Consider the following 18,488-nt stretch of genomic DNA (forward strand, 5'->3'; position numbering starts at 1 on the left):
GCTGCAATAGGCAGTGCATATATATATATATATATATATGACTTCAATGTACAGAGGATTGTAAGAATTCATTTTCATTTTCAATGAGAATATACTCAATCTTTAACATGGTATCAGAGCCTAGGTCGAGACTCAACTCATCAATCCCTCTGCAATTTTCTTTCATTCTTAGAAATATTTGCAGACCTCAATTTCTCACCCATCTTTCATAGTTTCCCTTTTCATCACCATGACAGATGATGATACAGAAACATAAACCATCCCTCACCACAATCCCTTTTCACCATCAGACAATCCAAACAGCCCATTCTACATACACCATAGTGATAACTCCCACTGTGGTTATTTCACCACCTCTTTCAAGACCCAACTTTTTATCATGGTAGAGATCCTTCACTCTTGCTATTTCCATCAAAAATAAGCTTGGCTTCCTTGATGGAAGCATCCCCACTCTATCTCATGATGACCCTCTATACATCCCATGGATGCGCTGCAACAACATTATCTTATCTTGGATCCTTAATTCTATCACCAAGGAGATAGCCTCCAATGTCTTTTATATCAATTCAACCAAAACAGTGTAGGATAAACTCCACACACGTTTTTCTCAACTAGATTCAGTGAGGATTTACCAACTGCAACAGCAGCTTGGCACACTCATACAAGGCACACAATCTGTGAGTGAATATTTTACTCATCTCAATGGCATTTGGGAGGAACTCAATAACTATAGGCCATCACCATACTGCTCTTGTGGTCACTGCACCTGCAAAGCACTTACTACAGTTGGTGAAACTCAGCAGGCTATTGTGGAAAATCTAGCCACCTTCGAGAAAAATGCTATAGGTTGATTGGATTTCCTCCTAATTTCAAGTTCACTAAACCCAAGCAAGGCCAGTTTCCCAACCATGCTCAAGCTCAACATTCTGCTAATCAAGTCATTTCTCCCATTGAGCCAAAGGACTCCTTCACAGTACCTCAATTATCTCTCACTCAATCTCAAATTCAGAAGTTGATGGCACTAGTAGATGGTTCAGCACAGCAGTCAAACCATACCTCCACAGAAGCTCCTTCAATTCCTTCATCCAGTTCATCACCTAATATCCCTCAATTACACATGGCAGGTATGTGTTTATCTGCTATTTCACATACCTCTTTTTCTACAAAGCATCATCAACATCATCTCCCTTCATTTTTGAAACATAATTGTTTAAACTTAACTTCACCACAATGGATAATTGACACTGGGGCCACAGATCACATAATCTGTTCCCCAAATCTTTTCACCTCCATCACTTCAAACACCAATGCTCATGTTCAACTACCCAATGGTACACGAGTTGCAGTGACCCACATTGGCAATGTGCAACTTTCTAAGTCTATCACCCTCACAGGAGTACTTTGTGTTCCTTCTTTCAGCTTCAACTTGTTATCTGTGAGCAAACTCATTCTCAATCCCCTTCTTTGTCTCATTTTCTTGAAAATTTTATGTTTTATACAGGACCTTGCATCATGGATGACGATTGGAATAGCTAAGGTTTATCATGGCCTATACTATCTGCTTCCAAGGCCCCTTAGTTCCAACCCTTGTCAAAAGCTCACTCAAGGTTTTTCAACTTCCTCCAAAAGTCATATCTGTAATGCTTGTAATAGACAAGATTTTGATGTATGGCATTGTAGACTTGGTCATTTGTCTAATCAAAGAATGAAATTACTTCATTCTCTTTATCCAAATGTAATTAGTTCCTTGCCTAGTCATTCTCATTGTACTGTCTGCTATCTAGCTAAACAGAAAAGACTATGTTTTAAATCAAGTGTTACCTCCACAAATTCTGCTTTTGATCTTGTTCACATTGACATTTGGGGCCCATATTCTCAATCCTCATTACATGGACATCACTACTTCTTAACCATAGTAGATGACTATAGCAGAACAACATGGATATATCTCATGAAATTCAAGTCTAAAACTCAGTCCCTTCTACAATCTTTCATCATCATGATCAACACTCAATTTGAAACCAAAATCAAACAACTTCGAACTGACAATGGACTTGAATTTAACATGCCAGAATTTTACAAATCTCATGGAATAATTCACCAAAAATCTTGTGTCTACACACCCCAACAAAATGGAGTGGTAGAAAGAAAACAACAGCATCTCTTAAATGTGGCTAGAGCACTCCTCCTTCAAGCCAACCTTCCAGCCAAATTTTGGGGTGATGTTGTTCTAATAGCAACACATCTTATCAATCGAATTCCTTCCCCACTTCTTGCAAACAAATCACCATATGAAATGTTGTTCAAGTCCCAACCATCCTATGATCATCTAAGGGTGTTTGGTTGCCAATGTTTTGTTTCCACACTCAAAAGAGTCAGAACCAAACTTGACCCCAGATCCAAGAAATGCATCTTTATTGGATACCCTATTGGGATTAAAGATTACAAGCTATATGATCTCACCAATCATACTAGCTTTGTCTCTCGAGATGTCATTTTCATTGAAACTGAATTTCCTTTTGCAAAAACAGTCAATGAATCCTCTGAATCTCCACTCAATCCTTCTCTTACTTTACCTCCAGCCCTTCTTGACTTTGTTCCATACCAATGAAACCCTCACTCACAAAGCATAGAGCCATATACAGAACCATCCTTTGACCCTCCAACTCTCAATACACCTCCTTCCACTCCTACATGCTCACTCCCTCCTCTTGAATCAAGCAACCTTGAGCCAGTTGAGGTCCTTGCCCAACTATCACCTGTTTCACCTCCAAACCCTCCACCTTTACAGCTTAGAAGATCAGATAGGATTAAAAACCCACCCTTATACTTGCATGAATATCACTGTCAGCTTGTTTCATCCATCCCTCATCCCTCATCTACTTATTCCACTGCCCATCCCTTACAACAATCACTCTCATACTCAAGCCTCTCTCCTTTTCATCAAAAATATGCCTTATCCCTTACCCTCACATCTGAACCAAAAACTTATGAGGAGGCTGTTGTGCATGACCATTGGTAAGCTGCTATCAATCATGAACTTGAGGCCCTTGAAAATAATGGTACTTGGTCCATTACTTCCCTTCCTTTTGGCAAGAAAGCAATTGGATGCAAATATGTATTCAAAGTCAAGTTAAAATCAGATGGGAGTGTGGACAAACATAAGGCAAGACTAGTGGCAAAGGGGTACACTCAGAGAGAGGGTTTTGACTTTCAAGAAACCTTCAGCCCTGTAGCAAAAATGACAACTGTAAGAATGTTCCTTGCTCTTGCTGCGATCCATAGTTGGCATTTAGAACAATTAGATGTTCATAATGCTTTCCTACATGGTGATCTCGAAGAGGAAATATACATGGACCTTCCACCTGGATTTCAGCTTAAGGGGGAGTCTCAAGGACAGAAAATGGTATGTAAGCTTCACAAATCTTTATATGGCTTGAAACAAGCCTCAAGGCAATGGAATGAGAAGTTCACTGCCTCTCTTGTTTCTACTGGTTTCCATCAATCAAAGGCAAATTATTCATTGTTTACTAGAAGTAACAAAGATGGTTTTGTTGCTCTTCTAGTATATGTAGATGATATCATCTTAGAAAGTAATAGCTTGACTGAAATCAATTCAGTGAAAGCTCATCTTCATGACCAATTTAAGATCCGAGAATTAAGGGTGCTCAAATACTTCTTGGGATTAGAAGTTGCAAGATCAAACAATGGCATTCATGTTTGTCAAAGAAAATATGCCTTAGAAATCATTGAAAATGCTGGTCTACTTGGGAGTAAGGCTGTGACTACTCCAATGGAACCCAACCTCAAATTGTCACATTCCTCTGGTGAGTGCCTCTCAGATGTGACTGGATATCGAAGACTAATAGGTAAGTTGATCTATTTAAGTACCACAAGGCTTGACATCACTTACTTTGTTGGTATCCTAAGCCAATTTATGGATAAGCCCACTCACATTCACCTCCACACAGCTCACAAAATATTGAGGTACCTTAAAGGCTCGATAGGACAAGGAATTTTCCTCTCATCAAAATCTTCCTTGCACCTTAAAGGATATAGTGACTCAGACTGGGCTGCATGCCCTGAAACCAGGAGATCTATAACTGGTTTCTGCATGTTTATAGGCGACTCTTTAATTAGTTGGAAGTTAAAGAAACAAATTGTGGTGTCAAGATCATCTGTTGAAGCAGAATATAGAGCATTGGCTCAAACTAGTTGTGAAATCATTTGGTTGAAGGCTCTCTTAGAAGACTTTAACATTAAACATTCACAACCTGTTTTGTTATATTGTGATAGCCAATCCGCAATACACCTAACCAAAAATCCCATATTCCATGTGAGAACTAAGCATGTGGAAATAGACTATCACTTTGTTAGAGAAAAGGTGCTGGCAGGTGTGATAAAACCAGTACATGTGCCTTCAAAATTTCAAGTAGCAAACATACTTACCAAAGCCTTGACAGCACCATCTTTCCATCTGTTATTATCCAAGATGGGCATACTCAACATATATGCTCATCTTGAGGGGGAGTCTCAGAAATCATCCAAGAAGCTTCAAGGAAATAAACGAGTCCTTACTGAGGAGGATGCAGGAGCACTAAAAGGCAGCATAACACTAAGAGATGGCAGAGGACAGTCTGCAGCAGAGATGATTGTACATACTGTTGCCATGCCTTAGCCACGCACCACAAGAACTGACACTCCAGGAACTTTTGTCTATAGCACTCACACTCATGCATATATAGCATAATTAGTTATTTGTATAGCTGGCAGATTTTGTACATTTTTATTCCTTTTAGCAATGACAGCTGCAATAGGCAGTGCATATATATATATATATGACTTCAATGTACAGAGGATTGTCAGAATTCATTTTCATTTTCAATGAGAATATACTCAATCTTTAACACAGAGCAGAGAGAGTCACTATAGAGGTGAAAGGAGGCTGAAAAAATTGTAAAATGAAAAAAGTGGTGCTACATCTAGCCTGAAAACTCACCCAACAAATTAAAAAAGTTTTTTTTTTAAATTTTTTCATTTATTTTTTTATATTATTAAATATTTTTTTTAAAAATAAAAAAATTCACAATATTACTAAAAAAAATTTCCTTAATCAGTAAATAAAAAATTATAAAAAAGTCATTCGAGACACTAACCCAAATTGGATATTTCTAAAAAAGCAACATGTAGATTTGCTAAGAAAATAAGAGATAAAACCATCAGAAAAAGTCAAAATGAAAAACAATATTGCTTTTCCGATGCACGCTTTTGTATATAGAATAATATAACATATATATATTTAAAAATTCTATGTGTAATTATTTTTATATATTTTTTTGCATAATATTTCATTAATATGATTGGTTGTATATTAAAAAAATTGATCCAGCCAATTATATTAATAGAGTGTGTAGAAAGTACGTAAAAGTGACTGTATGTAGCATTACTTATATATTTTATATAGTGCTGCATAAAAATTGTCTCCTAAGGTGGGATTGGAATACTAAATTAAGATGAGATGAAAGTTGAATAATATATTATTTTTTAAAATTATTATTATTTTAGAATTTAAAAATTTTAAATTGTTTATTATATTTTATTTGAGATTTTGAGAAAATTGTAATGTTTAGATTAGATGAGTTAAGATTAACTCTGAATCCAAATGGGACTTAGGTCAGATATCTCCCTGTAGAGTCGTTCACCCGAATTCTTGATCGGGTACTCGAGTATACCCAACTCGAAATCTAGATTTTAAACTCGAGCCGAGTATACCCGAGTTATGACCCAGGCAAGAACTTAGATTAATGTAGGTTTTTACAACCCAAAAATCGACGTTCTGGGTCGTACTCGGGTTGCTTTTTAAAAATATATATATATATATATATATATATATACAAAAACCTATATTATTAAATCCTTTTCAAGAAAAATATAATGCTGAAAAGCATTTTTTATATCTAAAAGTCTATATTCTATTACAATTTTTTCAAGAAAAAATAGTGAAAAGCATATTTTGTATATATATAAAACAACTAATTACCTTTGTAACTAAATGCATCTAAAATAAATAAATTCAATATTTAACATGTAAAATGCATGCAACACTTAATACAATTCACTACACATTACATTATTTAATATTTATACATTACATTGCAAAATATATAAAAATTACATATCAAAAGTGGATTATAGAGAGTCAACGGTTGATGTGTCTTTAAACGCTTAGAATTGGTCTGTTTCATCCAATCAATGCATTCCTCCACACCTTCAGAGAGATGGGAAAGTTGCCATGCAAATTGTTCTTTTACTGCCATTTTTAATGAATCAATTAAAGTTTCTACCAATTCCGATTTGTTAAGTTTAACCCCTCTCTCTACCCCTTCCTTATGGCTAAACCCATTCATCATGAGGTAGGGGTAATGATAGTAGTAGAAATAATAACAATGACTTACCCTGTTAGCCACTCCCTGACAAGTGGTCCTCCAGCTTTAACTCCAAAACACTCATAATACCCTTCCCATTCAGCAATGGTTTTACATCCCACTTTCTCAAGACCTTAAGTAAAATAAGTAAATAAATAAAAAGGATTGCCAATGATCTTACCCAAGACTTGACTCTGGGTTGGTGGGAACTCATGCATTGAAAAACCTTGCATTCAAATTTCAATGATCAAATTTTTGAGCCGGACTGCTAGCTAGATGCAAGTTGTTAAAAGACCACTGTGTATCCCCCTATATTAAATACACCATATAAGATTGTATAAGTATATGTACCCTGTTGTATGAGTTACAATGTATCTAATAAAATCATATTGAGATTAAAGTTCTTACCATTTCTTGGAGTGCCTTATTACCAGTCATTGTATTGTATAAATTTTATTTGACATTTTACTCACATGTGCTCACGTGCACAGTAAGTTTAGTATACCCTAGATGTGTTTTGCTTTATATTCCCATATTCAGTTTATTTCTCAATAATATTCTAGAAGACTCTTTCATTTGTTCTCTTCAATTCCCATCTCCGCATTTCACTCTTATCATGATAGTAGATGAAACCCTAACCTAAACTCACTGAAACGCCGTCATGCCCATCCCTACTGATGAATCATCTTCTTCTTTCGCACTCCCCACTAATTCCTCAAATCTGTATATTTCTTCCAAGTGGTGATCACTCAGGAGCCATGCTTGTCTCCCAATCACTGACTAGAGATAATTACCTCACATGGAATCGGTCCATATCTATGGCTCTCATTGCAAAAACAAACTTTGTTTTCTTGATGGTGCTTTGTCATTGCCTATTCAGAACGATCCAATGTATCATGTTTGGATTTGTTGAAAACACTGTTATTTTTTCTTGGTTACTCAATTCTTTGTTGAAAGAAATCACATCCTCTGTCATTTACATCGATTATGCGGAAGAGATGTGAAATGATTTGACGGAGTGATTTGCTCAAAGCAACCACCCTCATATTTTCTAGATTTGAAAAGCTATTGCATCTTTGTTTCAAGAAAACACCTTTGTAAGTTCCTACTTTACTCATGATGGTTTTAGATTTTTTTCTCACTATAGTAGATGATTACACTTGATGCACTTAGATATATTTGCTCAAATCTAAGTTTGAGACATGTTCATACTTACAATTTTTTTTTTTGTTTTTGTGGAAACCCAGTTTAACTGTAAAATCAAAACCATTCATACCGACAATGCTTTAGAGTTTGAAATGAAGTCTTTCTTTGCTAGCAAAGGAGTTGTGCACCAACACAATTGTGTTTAAACACCTCAACAAAGTGCTATTGTTGAAAGAAAACGTCACTTGTTATCATAAAAAGTCAAACTTGAAACTTGAATTATATCTACACATTGATTTTTATGATAACAAATGAATTCAAAGAATAAATGAGTCTTCAAAGAAAACATCACTTGGTATCATCCTTCAAACGTCACATTGATTTCACTTGTTCAGTTACCAAATACTATGGTGAAGGAGTATAATCTGCCGTACTATAGAAGGATGATACGCGCTGCTTGGTACTGCAGTCAAGGCTATGCGTTGCCGAGTACTAAGGTGAAAGAGTATAATATGCCGCTATGTTATGTTCACGTACATGTTATGTTCATGTTTATATTAAGTTTCAAGTTTATGTTCATATCATGTTATGTTCACGTTTATGTTATGTTCAAGCTCACGTTCATTTTATGTTATGTTCATGTTCACGTTAAGTTTCAAGTTCATGTTCATATCATGTTATTTTCACATTTATGTTATATTCAAACCTCACGTTCATGTTATGTTATGTTCACGTTCACATTATGTCTCAAGTTTATGTTTATGTCATGTTATGCCCAAGTTTATGTTAAGTTCAAGTTCATATTTATATTATGTATGTTCACGTTTATGTTATGTCGATAGTCCATGCTATGTTTTAAGTTCAAGTTTATGTCATGTCAAGTCAAGTTTGGTTCACGTTTATGTTCAGGGTATGTCAGTTATGCCATACTATATGTTAGGTTATGTTATGCTTACCTATAACTTTAATTATGCATTCATACTTTTACTGCAATACTTGCATCATTAACCTGTGTGGGAGCTTCCTGTTAACCTACTGAAATTTATAATCAAATCTCACCGTGGTAGTCCCAATTACCATTCCCCCTCAATAGTAGGCAATGTGTCAAGATCAGAGTATGGAGCAGAGATTGGTAGACTGGAGGAGGTTGATTAGATGTTGTAGACATGTCGCAGAGCTTACAGCTTCCATAGTTAGTTTTTGGACAGTACTCTGGCCTTGTTAGTCAAATTACACGAGTTACTTGATGAAGTTCCTCCATAGTGTATTTTGATAATATAAATATGGAGTCTAGTCTCCCATGTTTTTGAGATTACAGTCTTCTGAGACTTGTTCTGAAATCATAGTTGATTATTTTATTAAGTATTTGAGATATTATAAGTTTGGTGCATAGTATTGCTCAGAAAAGAAATTATCCACTACCAATATTGCATAATGCTATATGCATGTTAGGAACATTGCATCTTATATGTCATAAACGGGGGCAGATAATCTTGTGTTGCATGTCCAAACCTTCAGATGTCCGTCCGATCCCAAACAGAAATCTAGGAGCGTCACAACAAACATCTAAAAAATTTTGGTTGCCTTTGTTACACATCCTCACTTTAATTTTTCTTCTTCTACCAAGTTTTCTTCTCGGGCTCAAGTCTATGTACTCTTAGGATATTCTGTTGGAATCAAAGGGTACAAATTGTCTAATATTCACACTCATAAAATTATTATTTCTAAAGATGTCATATTTCATGAACATGTTTTTCCTTTCAAACCAAATTCAGCTTATCACCATCTCATTCCCACAAAATTCTTCCTCATGTCCAAATCTTTTTCTACCAATTCCTCTTTCAGATGCTTCTATGTCTCATTCTTCAAACCCTTATCCACCCATTCAATCTGATATATCCCAGAATTCACCACCACCAATTCCTATTCATAAGTCTACAAGAAATAGAAGATCACTTGATTACTTGTAGCACTATCATTGTTCCTTAATATCAAATAAGAAAGTTATTACTTCTCCTTTGGTTGATGGTTCTTCAGCTTCAAGTACTCCTTAACCCATTTCTTCATATTTGTCATATTCCAAATTCTCACCCTCCTATAAGCATTTTTGCTCCTTGTTTGATTCCCTATATCAACTCAAATTCTTTCATCAAGCCATCCAATATCCCCATTGGAGGGATGCAATGGTAGCTGAAATCAATGCTCTTGAAGCTAATAAAACTTGGATCCTAACTGCCTTATCTCCTGGCATGCAGCCTATACTCTTTTGTGGCACTATTGGTATATGTGGATTAAATTGTTATTGATCAAATCATTCACAAACTGCTATTGATCTTAAAGCTTTCTTAAGTCTCCATTTCAAGCTTAAAGATCTTGGTGTCTTGAGGTACTTTTTGGGACTCAGAGTTGCAAGATTTTCTAAGGGTATCTCTCTTTCTCAAAGACAATATGCTCTTGAAATAGTTTCTGATTCTGGTTTATTGGCTGCCAAACCTGCTAGCTGTCCGACGGATCAAAACTTAAAGACTTTCCAAAACAAAATTTTGGGGTCCTGTCCTTTACTTGATGATCCAGCCTCTTATAAAAGGTTAATTGGCCACCTTCTTTATTTGACTCTATGACCTGACTTGTCTTTTTCTATTACTACTTTGAGTCAGTTTCTAGACTGGCCTCAACAATCACACTATGATGCAGCTATTAAAGTGGTTGGATACATCAAAGCTGTTGCAGGCCAAGGAATGTTATTCCCCAGCAGCTCTTCCTTGCAACTCAAAGGTTTTTTGTGATTTTGATTGGGCCACTTGCCTTAATTCCAGAAGATCAGTTATTAGTTTTTGCATTTTTCTTGGCGATTCCTTAATTTCATGGAAATCTAAGAAATAAGTTACTATCTCCAGATCCTTTGCTAAAGCTGAGTACAGCTCTATGGATTCCACATGTTGTGAAATCAAATGGCTTATTTCTCTCTTTGCCAATTTTGGCAACTTATTTACTTCTCCATCTGTTCGCTATTGTTGTGAAATCAAATGGCTTATTTCTCTTTTTGCTAATTTTGGCATCTCATTTACTTCTCTATCTGTTCTTTATTGTGATAGTCAATAAGCCATTTATATTGCTTCTAATCCAATTTTTCATGGAAGGACTAAGCATATTGAATTAGATTTTCATTTAGTTAGAGATATGGTTAAAAATGATACAGTTGGAACTCTTCATGTTTCCTCTAAACATCAATTAACATATTTTTTTACTAAACCTTTAGCTTCTTATAGGTTTCATGCAATTCTTAGCAAGCTGAGTGTTTTTAATTTACACATTCCAGCTTAAGGGGGGCTATTACCAGTTATTGTATTGTATAAATTTTATTTTACATTTTACTCACATGTACTCACTTACACAGTAAGTTTAGTGTACCCTAGGTGTGTTCTACATAATACTCCTGTGTACAGTTCATTTCTCAATAATATTCTTGAATACTCTTTTATTTGTTCTCTTCGATTCGAGTCTCCTCATTTCCCTCTTATCATGCTAGCCTGTTGTTTCAGCTGCTTGTTGGAGGAGTTGGCTGCCATGAAAACATTTGCAAGTCTTTCCCAACCTCCTCCAAATAAACCATACCTTTCTTTCAGCTAAGGTTGAATCAAGAACTCCAATACTGCCAATTCTTCTTTATTTACCTGATGGATGCAATTGACATAGCATGAATCAATAGATACATGCAAGTGTTGGAGTCCTCCCCAGGTGCAAAACCATTATAGGAGGATTCAAACCATGATATGAATTTCTTTACCTCAATATTTTGGTCATCATTGCCATATTGTACTTTGACTCTGGCACACTCAAGAACTTCATCCATTTTGAATGTGTTACTTGCATGGTGTGTTCATTCTCTGCATCCTGCCAACGGTTCAATTGCACGTTTAGAGATAACATTTCCATAATTGGACAATAATGACAAACAAAATATCTAAATTTTGAGTAGGAAGTTACCTATGCAAGCATTTTCATCGACAAGTAGAGCATGGGGTCTCAAGGGTCCTTTCCATGACCAAACTGCGCATTCTAATCAATCTGCAAAACATTCCAGCTTGAAGCTTTGTCCCAATTGATAATACCACCTTTAAACCACCCAATCATTAGTCATTGAATATAAACAAATATTCATATAATTTTATGACAAGTTTCTTATATCTGGAGGAAGTATTGACACCCAAACCATAGCATACAATCCTGAAAAGGATAACATCAGATCAATTATATCAATGTTAACTTTGAATGTGAAAAATGACAATTATTTGAAATCGTTCAAGGAAAGAAAATCCATTGCCAAAATTAAAAAAGAATGCACAAATCTCTTACCTTCTAAGAATCTGAATATATTCTCTCAGAACATGTTCTAAATTTTTCAGCATGAATGGAAAGAGAGCCTCGTAGTAGTCTTAGTTGAAGATGAAGCTATATAATCATCTAAAAAAATATTAAAAACTGAGTTAGATATATAAGAAATTGAGTTAGATAGATATTAAAAAAAAAAATCAACTTTCAAACTTACCTTCAAGGTTCATCGACTATACATATTTTTCAACCTCTCAAATGTTGACAAGTTTTGTCCTTAACCAATTTTAAATGCAAATGAGGGCATCGACAGTTTTGGAGACAATGAACTCTTAAAAGGATTCAATATGCCTCCTCTAGTATTGGATGCAGAATTTGAGGCAACAATGAAAATGGGAGTGGCTAACACATCATGTGTTACCTCAACAAGGACAGGATAATTGACAGCATTAACTCTCCACTAATCTAAGATATCAAAACTAAATGAGTATTTTACATACGCTTCAAACAAATACTTCTCTAGCTCTAATCTAAATTCCTTAACACCCCACTCCTCAAGATATTTGGTGAACATGATCTGAAATTTAGTCGGAGGCAGTGCTGACTCATTACCAATGTTTGTATTAGTAGTGCTTGGCCTTCCTTAAGCCACATTAAAACTCCCCCCACTAGCCACATAAAATATGTTATATTGCTAGATCAACTGGCCTAAAAGAAGTTTAACTTTGCCCTCTATGTTATCCACCAACTCATCCCCTTCGCACTTGGGCAACCAAAACTTTATTGCCATCATTTTGTATCGTGGATCAGGCATAAAGCACCATATATCATCAAGTTGAACCTATTTATGCTATCCTAATACTTATTTTTCATATTTATGCCTACAGTACTAGTGATAATATCATTACTCAAACACATTTCATTTAATGTATCTTCAATTATGTAAAGTTGCTCAAAATATATATTAGTCATCACATACAAAAGATCATAAATGTTCAATGTAATATCATAAAAAGTTTTTAGCAACTTTATAAAAATCTATACATTTTTCTAATATCACCAATGGGATTCACGAATTATTCATCCACAAACACATTATTCATAGGCTTGTATATGCTTTTCAACGTTACTCAACATCAAATATGTAGAGTTTCATTTAATAGAAACATCTAAGCAAATCACCCTCCACTGACCTTTTCCTTTGCCGCACAGGCTTTGAACTTGACAAATCTTGACGGCAAAGATTTTGTATACCTAACGGCATCTCTAATCTTTGTTACAAATTCATAGACATCCTTCAAGTCGTCCATAACAATTAAATTCAATATAGACACAGAACGCTGCATGTAAAGAAATTCATCACCCAATATAGTACAACCATTGTCTTTTATTTTTCTCCTTATATAACCAACAACAACATCATTTGAAGAGGTATTATCAACTGTGATGGTCAAAATTTTATCAGCACCTCATTTATGCAATCACAAGACTAACACTCTCTTAATAGTTTTACTTTATGGTCAGGAATTTGGCAAAATTTTAAATTTTTTTTTATGGAATCTCCAATTGCAATCAATAAAATGTGTGGTAATGCACATGTAGTTTCATATTTTACACCGGCATCCAAGTATCGATGGTAAGAGAGATTCTTTAACCATCCAACAATTTTTTTAACTGTATCTTCTGTTCATTGTACAACTTAATACAATCATTTTTAAAGTGATTTGGGATGATAAAATAAATTGAGACTTTAAATCAACCATGAATTCAATAAACCTTTCGTGCTACACTAGCATAAAAGGCAATTCATACCTAATAAAAAACTGAGTAGTTAACATTCTTAAGTTTTTCTATATCATACTTTACTAGATCTTGTGAGCTACATATTATTCCTTCTGCATCCCTCTAAACACTAGATAATTGCCTTTTTCAAATTCCTTTAACTCAAAAGTTTCACATGCATTTTGAAGGTGGTGTATTATAGATGAAGTGTCATTTTTATAGTGGCAACTGTATAACTTAGTGCAATAATTACACTGAGCTTTTGGGATATCATGGTCAATAGTTTACATTTTAGTAAAGTGTTTACAAACCATCAATTGGTTACTAAGTGTTTTTTTAGATTTCTTAGATAAATGTGAGATAGAACAGCTAGAGTGCTATGTATATGTATGTGGATGGAGAGGGTTGGAAGACTCTAATTCTTCTCCACATTAACTAGAATATAAGTGGAGTCACTACTAACTTCTTGGGTTGTACCGACATTATAACTCACAAAATCTTCTTCTATCTATTAAAGTTACAAAAAAAAAAAAATGCAATAAAATACAAGCATGACAAATTGACCAACACCATAAGTATTATGGCAAATAATAATTACAAAAAAAAAAAATACAAATAATAAGAAACTCATTTCTCTTTGCAAATAAACATCACTTCAAGTGCAAGGTCATCATGTCTAGTCGTGCGAGGTAAATATAATAAACATACTTCAACATCTTTTAAATTATTATTTAAAAAATCAATATCTTGGCTAATATGGGATAATATTAAATGTTGTAAGTCTAACATAATACAGAAAATGTTTTCTTTAAAATTATGTCAAATTTTTTCTTAAAGTTGCTAGGACTAAAGATCTCTATTTTTTTTTTTTTTATTATTATCGTTTGATTTGTATTTTAACATGTCTTGCTTTGCTTTTCAGGACTAATTTTTTACTATCTATTTGATAACCAAAAAATGTTTAAATTTCTCTACCATTACATAAAGTAGTAGTTATAATGTTTAAATTGATTGGTTATTTGGAAGAAATATATATATATATATATTTATATAAAAGCACTGTGAGGCAAACCAGATTGTTGATTCTCTTGCAAATTAATGGAATGTTTGAAATTATTGTATATAAACCCAAAAACAGAGAATTAGTCAATGAACCAAGATGCCACGGGCAATGACTATGCAATCTTTAATGTAATTGCGTTATTTGTCTTCTTTGTTTGCCATATTTAGTTAATCAAATTGTAATTTCCTTGTTTGCCATGGGTCAATCTCACAGCCAATTCGACAACTACTCACTTTGCACAATACACTTCTGAATTAAAGTTCCTATAAAACATTGACATTTGTATGCATCCAAATACCATCTTAAACCCAATAAAACCAACGTATTCAAATCAGTTATTCGTGTCTTGATTTCATCTAAGTCTACGTCATATATTATGCATGTTTTGAGAAAACAGAGCAGCAAGAACAAGGGAGTGAAAGCTCAAACCCCAATCTATAACATTGATTTTTTTTCCCTCTTTATTACAAGGTCCTTATGCTTGTGCTTTGTAATACAAAAACTTATCAAAGTTTGTTTTTTGTTTTTTTAAATCAAAAAAGGTATTATGCCCCCAAAAGAAAATGGCCCAAAAAATGAGTGTCATGTGCAACATGTCATTCTCAACATGCTATATCATGGACAATTTCTGTGCATGTGTGATTTTTTCTGGGTAGCTGAGAATTTGACCTAAGATCAAGAGGAGGTGATTTTTGTAGGAGGTGAGTGAGGTTGGCATAACATAAATTTAAAATATATGCAATTACTATTTAGGTAAGGAGGAATTTAATGCTAATATTTCATCTACTAGCAGTACAAAAGAATTTTAACGCCTCTTTGCATTGATTCAAAAGAGAGACATAATTTTGGAACCTGAAGTTTGGACTAGAGTCATTTATGTTGGGATGGGCATGCTTGTGTGCATAGACACTTCTGTTACTCCCTTTGCAACTACAATATTAATGTACATGCAAGGTAGAATCAAACACTACTAGTTGAGAAAAAGTCAACCCAACATCTACCATGCAGGGGACATAGAGTAGGTACAGGCTATAAAAAAACAGAAAAACTTTTAGTGAGAGAATAAAATTAGGATTCGTGAAGTTTTTATTCGATTTTTAGAATTTAGAGTTGATTTATTGTATAAAAATAATTCGAAACAAACAACATGGTTATTGAAAAATATGCATGTATGAACTCTAAAAAAGTGTGCATTAGAAGGAAGGAAAAAAATGTTATAATCCCATGGAAGGAGACCATGCCAAAGAATGTTTCAACTTTTACAAATATTCATATTCCATTCAATTTCTAAAACACTAACATGAATATGATGCTGTAACTTGGGATTATCAGCTAAGCTCTGCTTGATAAGATGATGTCGGCAGTGAGAGACCAAATGTTGTATTTACATATGCCTTTCAGTTTTGGATTTGGGGGGATTCAAACATCCAACAAACAAACTTGATGTTCTGTTTACTTACAATCGGCCATTTTTGTTAAAGACAGACAGCCTATCTATATGGTACCTAGTGTTCATTTATTAATTTATGTAACATTTAGACTAGTTAGTGACTAGCTTTTACCACCGATTTCTTTATTGAATTAGTATTCTTAAAAAATATTAGATATAAAATTATGGATCGACAATTCTCTTCGGAAATGAGTTCAACAACTGCAATTTCAAGAGTGGAAAGAGGTGTGTGATGCAAAAGAGAGGCCCAAGTAGATTCAAAATCCTCATGAAGTGCCATCACAAAATACATAAACTTACTACGATCACGGTAGGTGGCAAACAACTCAATGTCATCAAAACATTTGAGTTGGGGATCTACAGTAGACAACTGTTCCCAAAGATTATTAACTTGAGAATAGAAATCAGCAATGGACTGACCTGATTCCTAACGCATCTAGTAAACCTTAGTCTCAAGCTGAAACTGCAACAAAGCATCATGAGTGCAGTTGTCGCGTTTAGCAAAAAAATCCCAAGGTTTAGCATTACCAAGCTTGGGAAGCAGGCTATGAATGGATGAAACATAAGTTTTAATAAACCAAGACAATATCTTATAATAAATACTATGCCAATCTTCAAGCCGACAGGCAAACACATCAACACTCTCATCATCTTGTTGCTCGGGGTGCAAGAATACCACCAGAAACATAATACCACAATTTGTGGGCTTCAAGAAAAACTTCCATATTTTGGGCCCACATATTATAATTAGAGCGGTCTAAAATATTATCAATAGGACGAACAATATTGACAAGGTTGGGAGAAGGGTGAGACATACTGCTAGATTTTTTTTTTTTTTTTTTTTTTGTTCAACTGTCAATAATCGGACAATGAACGGCTCAAAGGGTCGGACTAGGTTGATGGGTCTAGGCACAAAGGAAAAATAAATTAAAAAAGGCTTGGAAGGCTTACTTAGGCTAGGCTATGAGAAATGGGCTAGGCCGAATGGGCTAAATGAGGTTGGGAAGCTAATGGAGAGGTTGGGCGAGTGGGGTAAGTGGATCGATGCACAAAAAGTGTGAGCGGTGCATGGGGGTACATGCAGCAACAGATCAAGATGCGGTTGACACGAAAATATTGATAAAATTCTCAAGACTCCTCTCAATATCAGATTTGATGAAAAACTGAGTGAAAAAACAACGAAAATTCGTGGTAGGACTTCTGTCAAGTGCAAAGGAAAAATCACTGTGGAAACACTAGAAAGAGGCCATGCACAGACAGGAAAAAAAAAGAAACTCAGACGAATGGTTGTGATACCATGTTGAAACACAGAGAGTTATGGAGAATTGTATATTTCTATATGTGTCAAACTATACAAGGTGGCCTATATATAGTTGAATATGGCCAAAGTAAATAAAGAAATATAACTGATAGGAAAAATTTTAACCTAGCATAATTACAGGAAATTAAGGATATGAGCTAATATTCTAGAGATTTTCTAAGATACAAATATATATACTAACAGCTTGCACCCCTGTTATTCTATAGTTCTTTTATTTCTTTGACTGGATCCACAATGTTCTTGAGGCTGCTCAGTGCTACTTTATATGATTCAATTTTACTAGCCATGAATGACCTTGAGCCTCAATAATTTGAACACTACATCGAGGATGATATCAATGATTTAACGTTTGTGGGGTAGGACATCATTATCATGTTTGTTTATTGATTAAATGGTAATGTATTTGTGCTTAAACTACTCATAATTATCAGAAGAAATATACAACAAGAGACAAAATAGTCTCCACAAAACAAAAGTTGAGTACACCCTTTTTATTGGATTTGGACTATCCTAATCATACTTCATATTCATAGTAACTTCTGTCATAGTCTTTTCAACTCTCAGGCCTATGGCAGTGCTTTCTTTTGTGTCTTAATATCAAGCCTATGAAATCAAACTTATTTTGAGTTTTGGCACTGCTTAAGACTACTCCATAGGATGGCACTCCCAACCAATTTGTCGAAACTAAAACTCCCGACTGTATGACACCATCAACAAATAATATCGAATTTGAATATTGTCGTGGGCATTAGAGATTTTTTTAGTACAAATGTAACACCTTGATCCCATAGGGGTCGGAGAATTACTACCCGTCACTTGTAAACTTGCCTCTCATCAAATCTAAAATCCTCAAAGGCTTCAAAAAAAAATAAACAATATCATATTTTCCACAACTAACGCTTAAAGATGTCCATATAGTCATTTCCATGAATAACATAAATCAAAGGGTCCACAATTTCCCATTTGTCC

This window comes from Carya illinoinensis, chromosome 7 (genome assembly GCF_018687715.1).
Source record: "Carya illinoinensis cultivar Pawnee chromosome 7, C.illinoinensisPawnee_v1, whole genome shotgun sequence".
Classification (NCBI taxonomy): domain Eukaryota; kingdom Viridiplantae; phylum Streptophyta; class Magnoliopsida; order Fagales; family Juglandaceae; genus Carya; species Carya illinoinensis.